This window comes from Cetorhinus maximus, chromosome 14 (genome assembly GCF_964194155.1).
Source record: "Cetorhinus maximus chromosome 14, sCetMax3.hap1.1, whole genome shotgun sequence".
NCBI lineage: Eukaryota > Metazoa > Chordata > Chondrichthyes > Lamniformes > Cetorhinidae > Cetorhinus > Cetorhinus maximus.
In genome coordinates, this window is record NC_135892.1 from 3,121,980 (window position 1) to 3,133,537 (window position 11,558).

The following is an 11,558-nucleotide window of genomic DNA, read 5'->3' on the forward strand; positions in this document are numbered from 1 at the left end:
GCACATGCCACACACACACGCAGCACATGCCGCACACACACTCACAGCACATGCCGCACACACACACACACAGCACATGTCACACTCACACACACACACACAGCACATGCCGTACACACACTCACACACACACAGCACATGCCATACACACACTCACACACACACAGCACATGCCGTACACACACTCACACACACACAAACACACAGCACATGCCACACACACACACACACACACACAGCACATGCCGTACACACACACACACACACACAGCACATGCCATACACACACACACACACAGCACATGCCGTACACACACACACACACACACAGCACATGCCGTACACACACTCACACACACACAAACACACAGCACATGCCACACACACACACACACACACACAGCACATGCCGTACACACACACACACACAGCACATGCCATACACACACACACAGCACATGCCGTACACACACACACACACACACAGCACATGCCGTACACACACACACACACACACACAGCACATGCCATACACACACACACACACACAGCACATGCCATACACACACACACACACACAGCACATGCCGTACACACACACACAGCACATGCCGTACACACACACACACAGCACATGCCATACACACACACACACACACACACAGCACATGCCGTACACACACACACACACACACACAGCACATGCCGTACACACACACACACAGCACATGCCGTACACACACACACACACAGCACATGCCGCACTCTCACACTCACACAGACATGGGCACAAACCTATCTACATGTTCCAACAGAACATAAATCCGTGCACATCTATATCTAACTGTAACACTTATAACTGCCTGCTGTAGCCCTGCTGTAGCCCTGCTGTAGGTTTTATACTGTAGCCCTGTTGTAGGTTTTTGCGCAGAAACAGAGTTATTTGGAGCGGAATTCGGTTATGTTGCAAAGTTAAAGGTGCTAAATGCGCCTCTGCCTTACTAGACTACCATCTGATAGTCCGCTGTGTCCTGCTATATCATGTAATGCAATGATTTCTAAGGGGTTCACAAGTCACGACCTGTTAAATAGGAACAATTTACAAGACCCATTCATTACTCATCCCTGATTTTTATAACACAAGCTTTTGCAAAGATGGAAAATAAAACAGAACTTGGTGTCCGCGAACCGGGTGGGTGGCGAATTAAAATATTAAAGCAAAGGTTGGCTACCGAGGAGATAGCGGGGATCACTGCGAAATTCGAATGTGACATGGTAAAGGGAGTGTGGATATCCCCGGTTAAACTTTACGAATTATCTATCCCCTGGAAATAAAAAGGACTGAGAATGACTGGAAATGGTTTCCTGGGGTACAGAACTGGGGAATGCCCAATTGATTTGCTGTTTATAGCATCTGTGAGGTCTGAAGACCATCCGGGAGCGTTTTCTCCCCTTCTAGTTGGGAGGGATTTTTAAAAAAAAATTAAATTCCGTAAACGCCAGGGTCGAGAATAAAGTCCAAAAGGACATGGGCGAGAGGGTTTTCACTATTGATAACTTGCAGAGTCGTTATCCGTATCCAGGCCGAATAGAAACAGAACAGGTCAAACGCCAAGAATTCAACAACAACAACAACTAAACATGTTATGAATGTAGTTTTAAAAAATACGACAATTGCCGCGCGGCGCGAGATATCCTGTTTTATTGCGTTAAAGTTGGAACTTTTCGATGTCCTCTCGTTCCAACCTGCACTTTGTCGCTGGACGCACAACAACAACAGAGCCACGTTATACCCGGCACAATTCATCCTCCCCCCTGAAACAAAACCAAAAATACCTGGAAAAACTCAGCAGGTCTGGCAGCATCTGCGGAGAGGAACACAGTTAACGTTTCGAGTCCGCATGACCCTTCGACAGAACTAAGGAAACTTAAGCACTAAACTGTGCTCCTCCCTTCCACAGATGCTACCAGACCTGCTGAGTTTTTCCAGGTATTTTTTGTTTTTTGTTTTCGATTTCCAGCATCGGCAGTATTTTTTTTTTTTTTGTTTTTTTGCTTTTTATCTTCATGTTCTCCTGAGACGCGTGCAATATTTCTTTCCCGGTGCGAAATCATTCGTACGGAGAAAATAAAAGACGGGAGGATATATAAGCCCCCGACTTGTAACGTGAACACAGTTTATGAAATGCAGCCAGCGTTCCGTTAGAAAATACAGTCCCGTTTATTTAAAACAATATGTGTGTGAATCGCCCTCTGCATATCTGCAGCAATATAACAATTAGAGGCAGTGTTTCCAATTTCATTGCTGGCTTCCATTTAGCCTTATCAATTAAAAGCCATAAATTGAGAGGGGTGAAGGTGGGGTGGGGTGGGGGGGAGGATAAACTGTATATCATGAAGCGATATATTCCGGCATAATACAAGCTGTTTTTAATGAACATATAGAAAATGTGGCTCTGCAGATTTCTATAGGGGTTGTAATGCAGATCAGTACTGAGTCGCCCGATGTTAATAGCTCCTTTATTGCAATCTGACTGCGATTGCTTTTAAAGGGCTCTTTCTCGTTTGGTAACAATGGGGATCCAACTGTGTTGCTATTACTTTATTAACTGGTAAAATTAACTTACTGTTTTTTATTTGCAATAATGATATAATATCTAACTTACTATGAATAACTGAAATGTAAACGGGCATTTCCCCTTTCCTTCGTGTTCTATAAACGACATTTGAAAAATGTGTGGATTATTTTAAAAATTTAAGCAAAACAGAACGCCTCCCTCCAAGCGAAAAAAGAATTGACTGCTGGAATTGCCTTTAAAGAGTGGAGGAAGGGGACGAAGAGGCGGTCGCAGGTGGTGGCGGGGGGGCGGGTGCTATCCTGTTCTACAGTCTTTCTCCTGGGGTCAGGGCGAACATATGAACAATTCTGTCGAATTCAGATTCACCGATCGTGGTGCGTTTTGCTCGTGTTTAAATTGTAGCAAATTAACAACTCCTGCTGTACGATTTTTGTCACTAGGCTTCTCATTTAAACTCTGCAATTTTTAGCTGTGCGCCATCTACACTGACCCCGTTCCCCGAGTTTACAGCACCACGATGCTCAAGAAAGCTGTCATAGATTTCAGCAGTTTGGGCTTAAAGGGCGATGTTGTTCCCCGTCTCTCTCCGCCTGGTCCTCCTTGCCTTTGTTATACCATTCTCTTTAAACCCATCGGGACTTTAATAGTTCCCTTTATCGTCCTACACAAAAATTGCTCTTTAATTACCTTATTACCAGAAGGTCAAGTACAGTAGGTGAGGCAGAGAAGCCTGGTCCAGACAAGAGCATATTGCAAGTTGATTATTTATGTGTTTACAAAACGGCCTTAAAACGGTTGTTTTTTTTAAATGAAGGGTTGTGTGGGTATAAGCGAAGGTGGAAGGCTGAGATACAGTAATTCGAAATATCAGCAACTTTCGATTATGAAACTCGCAATCTCATTTTAAAAATCTCCCTCAAGAAAGGGGCTACGCCGTAAACGATTGTGACCCTCCCACCCTTACCAGAAATCGGAGAATTCATTACTTTTGGATCTAAGCTCACGTTGTGATATTGTGCACGGACTGTTATCGCTATTTCAAGTTTTGCACGTGTGTGTGTGGGGTGGGGGAAATGGACAGAAAAAATTTGCGTGAAATGCGGGACGTCCCGAGCAGTCCCAGTTCCCTGCCGAGGTTTCTAATGTACTGCTTGTGTGTCACCGGCTGCTCCTGCTGCACAGATAGAGGATTAACCATATTTCAAAAGAAAGACCAGTTAATGCGGTATAGTGTGAACTGTCCCGCCCCTGCAATAGGCTAATGCAGAATTACAGCTTGTACGAATCGTCTCCCATCAGTCTCCCGGGAGACTGCCACAACTTGGGTGTCCCCGAGCACAGTTTAACCAGTTATACCCTGTGTGTGTGTGTATCCTCCGAATGGGCTAAACTTTGGGATACAACTCTCAACGCCCAGTGACCAATGTCCATCTCTCTCCTTCTTGGGACTGAGCTTTATCTGTTTTGTTTTTAAGCGATGCAACCCTTTGGTGGTCAGAAGACATGACCAAATAAGTCGTCCAAAGAGGGGGGAAAATAGTCTAAAAATGTGACTGTTAACTTGGTGGAATAGAAATTGTTACTTGCGGGTTAATTACGTTAGGGTGACCCCCCCATTGTCGGGAATCCAGACATCCTGACTGATGATTTCCAAAATGAGACGAAGGTTTTGAGAGCTCTGCTGGTTAGGGGTCTGTTGGTTTTAGAGGCGAGTTAAGTGACAGCACTGAACATATGCGAGTGGCAAAGGTTGAGTCTCGGTGTCCTTTGGCTCCTTTTCTGAGGCATCTGCCTGGATCCAGAGGCCCTGGGATTTCTCACCCCATAACCCAGGCGAGAGGGAGAGAGGGAAAAAAATGTGGACGACGTTGACTAATTACATGCAGATAAAGTAACTTGTACCAAATGTAATTAAATTGTCCCGCAGAAGTAAAGGGATCAAGAAGACCCCCATTATAGGCGGGAGCCGCGTCCCGTTGTCAGGACAACGGTAAACCGTCCGAGCTAACGGTCTGTAATGTACCAGGTCTTAAACCGAAGGCATTTTGCAGCCTCTGCCGATATTTGCAATTTTCTTTCTCTCTGGGAGAATCTGTGTAGATTTGATGCTGAGGCGATTCACAATGTCTTCTCTTGACTGACCTCGCCCGGCGATGAAAAAGAAATCCCGCCACATTATAACCTAATTAACCCCCTCCAACCCCTTCAACCCCTGCAAACTCCCCCTCAGGTCGCTTTCTGTTTCATTTAGCACCCATGGTTTCAAGTTATGTCTGTACAGAAATCCTCTTTTTGGTGCACTGAGGGGTTAAAAAGGAAAGATTCTTCTTTTGACTTTGTTATTTTCGTTGGCCGGGATCATTCTGTTCTTTCTCTCTCTCTCTCTCAGTATAATTAATGCAATCCCCATCAAAAGGTATTAGGAGTCCTTTGGCGTTGGGTCGAGGATGTGCTAGCCCCATATAATGTGAAAACAATCCCCACCTTGAAAAAAATGTAACGTTACCCTCATGTCACAAGTTCATTGCTATAACCCTTCGCCAGATTTATAATCTTGCCGCATTCTTTTCCTTCCAGAATGTGGGCGTTTGATTCTATCGCCAATTTATTTCGAAAAGCCCCATGGCCTTCTTTACTCATTCCCCGAGATAATTTTAAGATGAAACCCCGCGAACAAGATATTACTATGAATTCTGTGACGTTAACGAGAGGGATTCTTTTTTAGATATAACATATGGAATGCGGGCCTACTTTGAACCTGAATATCAAAAGGCCAGCTGCATTTAATTCAAAACTGGAGTGGGCTTGACAGAGGCTATTCCCCATCAGGGGATGTGAAATGAAGTACGTGGGTATACACTCATTTAATGACAAGTAATTGACAAATCCGAAGACTCGCATTACTAGAGGAATAGAACTGTATTAATTATTTAACAACGATTACCCTTTCAGCGTGTCCTGAACAGAACTGGTCATGTATTGAAAATATAACAAGTTAAATCACACTTAGATCACAGAGAGGGGGGAAAATCCAGGCAATATTCTTCAAATGGAGGAGGATTGGAAATTTCAAAACAAATCCTAAACGGTATGATGTAAAAGCTGACCTCGCTGAACCTTCATAATTCAAATATATACTTATTATAACACATCTGTAAGTAAATAGATAGCGAGATAGATAGATGGATAGATAGATAGATAGATAGATAGATAGATAGATAGATAGATAGATAGATAGATAGATAGATAGATAGATAGATAGATAGATAGATAGATAGATAGATAGATAGATAGAGTAGCATATCCGTAAGTAGATAGATAGATAGATAAACAAACAGATAGACAGACAGATAGATCGTTGGATAGATAGATAGAGTAGCACACCATAAGCAGATAGATGAACAGATAAACAAACAGATAGATAGATAGATAGATAGATAGATAGATAGATAGATAGATAGATAGATAGATAGATAGATAGATAGATAGATAGATAGATAGATAGATAGATAGATAGATAGATAGATAGATAGATAGATAGATAGATAGATAGATAGATAGATAGATAGAGTAGCATATCCGTAAGTAGATAGATAGATAGATAGATAAACAAACAGATAGACAGACAGATAGATCGTTGGATAGATAGATAGAGTAGCACACCATAAGCAGATAGATGAACAGATAAACAAACAGATAGATAGATAGATAGATAGATAGATAGATAGATAGATAGATAGATAGATAGATAGATAGATAGATAGATAGATAGATAGATAGATAGATAGATAGATAGATAGATAGATAGAACGGGGCACATGAACAAGACTGAGCCATTCGGCCCCTCTATTCTGTTGTTCGGCCATTCAGTGACATCATGATTGCTTATTATCCTTGGATCCATATCCCTTAATACTTTTGCCTCGCAAAAATCTATCGTCTCGGATTTGAAATAGCCCATTGACTGGCATTGCGTTTTTGGGAGAGTTCCACACTTTTACCACCTTTTTGTGTGAATAAGTATTTCACACGAATTTTTACCCCATGCCCCTGGCCCGGATTCCCCGCACCAAATAGTTAGGCGAATGGATTGAGTGATCGATATATATAGACAGCTTCTAGACATTTCGATGATTCCGTAAAAAACTAACGTTTTATAAAGGCTGCCTTTTCTCAGATGTGTTCAGTGATACCACATTCACCGTTTTCGCAAACAATACGTCGATTAAAGCTAGATTCGCCAATGTATCAGTAACTTCCAGAAAATACGAACAATATTCCAATATGATTTCCACAGAGTAAACATGGATATATATATATATTTTTTAAAATAAATTATTTTCTTTTCTGTCCATAAAACACGGAAAAGAAAGGCGCAGAAGGATGTTGCTGTATGAGTGAAGGAGAAGGATCTGACTGAGAATAGAAGGGGTGATTTATTCCAGTCTGTTACCTGGGTTTGATGAAAACTGCCAGGGATGGTAGTGTGGTGCAGCGACTGATCTGGACTGGGTATGTTAGTTGTCTGCAGACGGCCCATCCATCTGTGAAAATGCCGTAGTTCACATGCGTTGTCTGTGGCCGACGGGGAAGACATTAATTTAAGTTCATATAGGCTGGTGTTTTAACCACATTTTAAAAAAAAAAAATCTATGAAATATTAAACTAAATCGAACTGGTATTTCGGAAAGCGGGTGTAACATCCTACAGGCTAAATTCCAATAACTTGCCAGATTTCGTTGAAAGTGGCCGGAGAGAATAAAACATTGCAAACCCGAAATAAGGTGCTTTTAAATCTTTGAACTACAAGGGCGCTGAATATATCGATGGCCTAACACAGCGGCTGAAAACAAAAGATTTTGGCACGAGCAGTTGATGAAGTAGCCTTCCTGGTATATAACCCCATGCCATCAGACAATTGCAGCTAAGTGTGGAGTTGGAACCAAATCCATTCCTTCACAGATGTTTTGTTGTTGTTGTTGTTGTTTAAATCGTTTTAACACCGAATTGAAGTTATGGTGAGAATCAGGAACTCCTTGCAAGCATTTTAATTTATTCAAGCTAACCAGTTTCTGCTAATTTTGTACGTTCAAGATGTGGCTGTAAAGTGTGTCCTATTGTCAAAACGACGCATTCATTTGAATTAATAAAACTGATATGGTTGGAGAACATGTGTCGGAGGAGGTCGGGTTGGGTAGGGGTGCGATTCGCTCGTTCATTTGCCATTCCCGGTATATTTTTGGCAAACATGATCTCTTCCCCCCCCCCCACCCCTCCCACCCATCTTTTTTTTCCCCTGTCTTTAATCTTCCCTATTTAATTTCGGTTTCACCGTTATCACATGTCGGTTGCCTGAACTGCTTTCTCAAGTCATCACCGGGAGGTTGGTCAAAGATAAGCGAGATTCGAATTCCCCGTACGCCACTTACTTGAAACAATGTACTCGCATCGTTTCCCGATTCATCAAGAGATAAATGCCCAGAAAATCTGTTATCTCCAATTATCTATGCATCCATCGTAACTCTTTTGATCCGATCTACTATTTTCCCCTATATATCTCGATCCCCCGTGTTTATCCAGCAATATATATCTTTATTCGTCTTTCATTTAACCATTTATCGATCTGTCAAATGTATCACACGTTTGGTTTGCGCTCCTCTGTATAACACTAAGAAATGAGAATCTACCAGTTCATTTAAACGCCGTGTCCTCTCCCAGTTAAAATGAAAATACATGAATTGTCTGCCTAACAGCAGGCGGTTCATTCAAAGGGGAAACAGCGATTGGAATTTTCCTTTCAAAAAACAAGGAGTTATTTTCGGTACAAATATGCAAAATAGGTTAAAAGTTGACAGCCGTCAATTTAAAATAATGGTTTTATTTCGGGGCCACAAGTACATTTACCGATTGCCCTCTGGTTGGTTGAAACTGTTTTCCAACTTAGTCGCAATCCCCATTAAGTCAAAAAGAAACTGAGAGAGAGAAAGAGAGAGAAAGAGGCATTTCTTCCAGTTTCCATCCGAACTTAATGCTGTAATATCATCGCGCTTTCGAATTACAATCCAGATACTCTGGACTTTAGCCACAAGTCAGCTCAGGTGAGGCTGCCACAATGGCTCTCCGGTTTTACGGCTCGCATTATCCGACATCTGCCGACATCCGTTCTAAATTTCTCTTTAAAACCTCAGATGCGGGCCCCCGTCCCTTGCAGATAACGTACCTGAAGCCCCTCGGTCCAGCCGCTCCGACAGCCCAGCTCTTGAAGCCGCTCCATGATTGTGAAGAAGTCGAGGCATCGGTGGATTATTTGAGCTCAACTCTGGCAGTGTTGACTTTAGCACAAAGCAAAGATTTCACTGCCCGGCCAGGTCCAAAATGATTATTTTACCAAGATATTGATCGATGTCATAAAACTCCTTTAAACACAATGCAGGGGGGGGTGTGTGGGGGTGGGTGGGGGGGGGCTGTTGGGGGGTGGGAGAGTGGAGTGGTGGTGGTGAAATTAGGGGAACAGATACCTGTGGAAAATGACTGCAGTACCAAGAGCGATTGACAATGTCCCCCCGCTTGGAAATTGTGAATTTTCTTATTCGCTTCGGCGAGTTTATTCGCAGATCGAATGTGATATTTTATTCATAAAAATCAGCATTTAGGACGGGATTTTGAAATCAGGGGGAAAATAAACAACGAAAAAAGCGCAAAGCTTTAATGTTGAAACTCGGGGTATAGATGGCAGCGGATTGGGGAATTTTATAATTTGTATATATGCATGTTATATATATTCTATAGGTCCATTCACTACATCCATCTGCTTTTATACACAGAACCATCAAATATGTTATTTGTAAATTATATATGTATACAACCATCAAATTGGCCTGCTGTAGTGTATAAGTATGTATACATGTGTGTACACAGCCATCAAATATATGTTATTTATATATTATGTGCAGAACCATCAGATTGGCCTAAAATAAATGCAAAATACTGCGGAAATCTGAAACAAACATCAAATTGGCCTGTTGTGATGTGTATGTATAAATGCATGTTTTATATATATATGCATATTATATATATAGGTTATATATGTAGCTTTATATATATACCACAGGCTGTCAATTTGGTGACTGTGTGTCTATATATATATAGCCATTAAATATATGTTAGATATATACATATACACACACAAAACCATCAAATTGACCGCCTGTGATGTCATTGTGTGTGTGTGTATATATATGTGCATGTTATTTATATATATGTGTGTATATTATATATACAAATATATTTATATATGTGCACAATTATCAAATTGTAAGCGTATAAATGCACATTTGCACAACCATTGAATCTATATATATATATATATATATCATACACACAACCATCATATTGACCTGCTGTGCTGCGAGAGAGTTTCATACAGTGTGACAACTTATCTTGCCGGATCAGTGCAGTGAGAGACACTTTTAAGTAGTTTTAAAACCATCCCCTGACAATGGTCCTGTGATATGGAACATGTAGGTTAGAGCATCGCATTCACACGTCTTTTGTCACCGCCGCTGGCTCATTTCTCGCCGTATTCTGTCTCGCTCCGGGAGGCTTTTATGTGCTAATGAAACAAATTTCATGGTTGGCTCGCGACGTGTGTGTCCTCGGAGCGAGAGACAAGTTGTTCCCGGGCGATTGCAGTTGCAACGGTGTGTTGGGACAATGCGGAATTAGAAGGGGATTTAATGTTGTTATTTCGCTCAAACAGTACTTTATACTCTTCTCTGACGCGTGGGAAACTATATCCGGGATTGGGAAATGCCAGCAATCTGGCCCAAGGTTTTTCCTGACTTAAAACATTACTGAATTTTCCATGAATTGTTGTTGGTCTTTTGAAATTCACTTAGTTTTTAGTTTAAATGTCGATATAACCCCTGCTTTTGAAGGCAATTCCTTCGATGTGTTGGCACACACTGATTTTGGAGGTTTCTCTGCGATCGCTGCTCTGATCGTCAATTCACACACCTCTCAACCTTTCACAATGCACAACATTGGGGATGTGAGAGGGGCGTTTAATTTCAGCACAGTCTCGACTGAAAGAAGGCTCGGGCCCAATCCCAGCTCTCCCAAAAACTAACCTAGTTAAGGAACTCGCGAAATCTCGTTAAGCCTGGCCAAGGGGAAACCCAGAGCGGTTAAAAGCAAGATCTGCAAAATGTTGTGGGGCACCATTTGAACTCTTGCACAATTCATGCTGTGCCGGAATTGTCCTTGATGTCACTAACACCCCCACCCCCACCCCAATCCCCCTTCCCAACTTTTTTTTTGATTAAGTTGCTTGGGAGCAGATGGATGTGGTGACTAAACAGACACAATCATACAGCATTGCCCGTTCCGCTGTAGATCAGCTGCGAACAGCGGTGTGTGTGTGTATTGGCCCTGCTGCTGCCCAATGGGACTGAGTTCCTCCGCTGAAATATCCGCTGAAAGCAATATTTTATTTTTTAATCGACCCGCCAGAATCAGCATCAGCCTCCTTCCTCCGACCTGAAACTCAGGACAACGCTTTCCGTTTCGACTCACGGCCGACTCGGTCCTAAATATGGCACCGAGTCGCCGACCATACCCTAAATTAAAGTATGCTCTACCTTAAGCAGCGATATTTTAAATCATCTTTTTTTTGTTTATAGCCATTCCCCAGCACCTTACATTTCTTTGTGTGGTTCCTGACATTTTGATATGATGCGTCCACCAGGCACTCGCATTTTAAAATCCTCATTTGGAAAGGGAATCAATGGACATTTGGTGTCCAGTGTTGCTAACTTGCTGTGGCTATAACAAATCAGTCTAAATAAGCACAGGACACGAGGAGAACTGATGCCCCCATTATCTTACCCAGCACCGCTGCGGGTCAGGAGACAGGAATATAACGTGCCCCTGTCTCTCCCCCCCACCCCAATCGCAAACTTTTAGCAGCTCCAGAATTGT

General features: G+C 42.2%; 1 long non-coding RNA gene across 1 annotated transcript in view; it reads right to left on the minus strand.

Moving 5' to 3' along the window:
- The window catches only part of LOC144689354 (uncharacterized), a 74,658-nt gene extending 65,685 nt beyond the window's left edge, over positions 1–8,973 (minus strand). Inside the window, exons 1-2 of the long non-coding RNA XR_013578639.1 lie at positions 8,800–8,973; positions 7,033–7,154 (exon numbers count right to left, since the gene is read on the minus strand). This is a non-coding gene — a long non-coding RNA (uncharacterized LOC144689354). The remainder of the gene's footprint in view (positions 1–7,032; positions 7,155–8,799) is intronic.
- Positions 8,974–11,558: the final 2,585 nt, after the last annotated feature.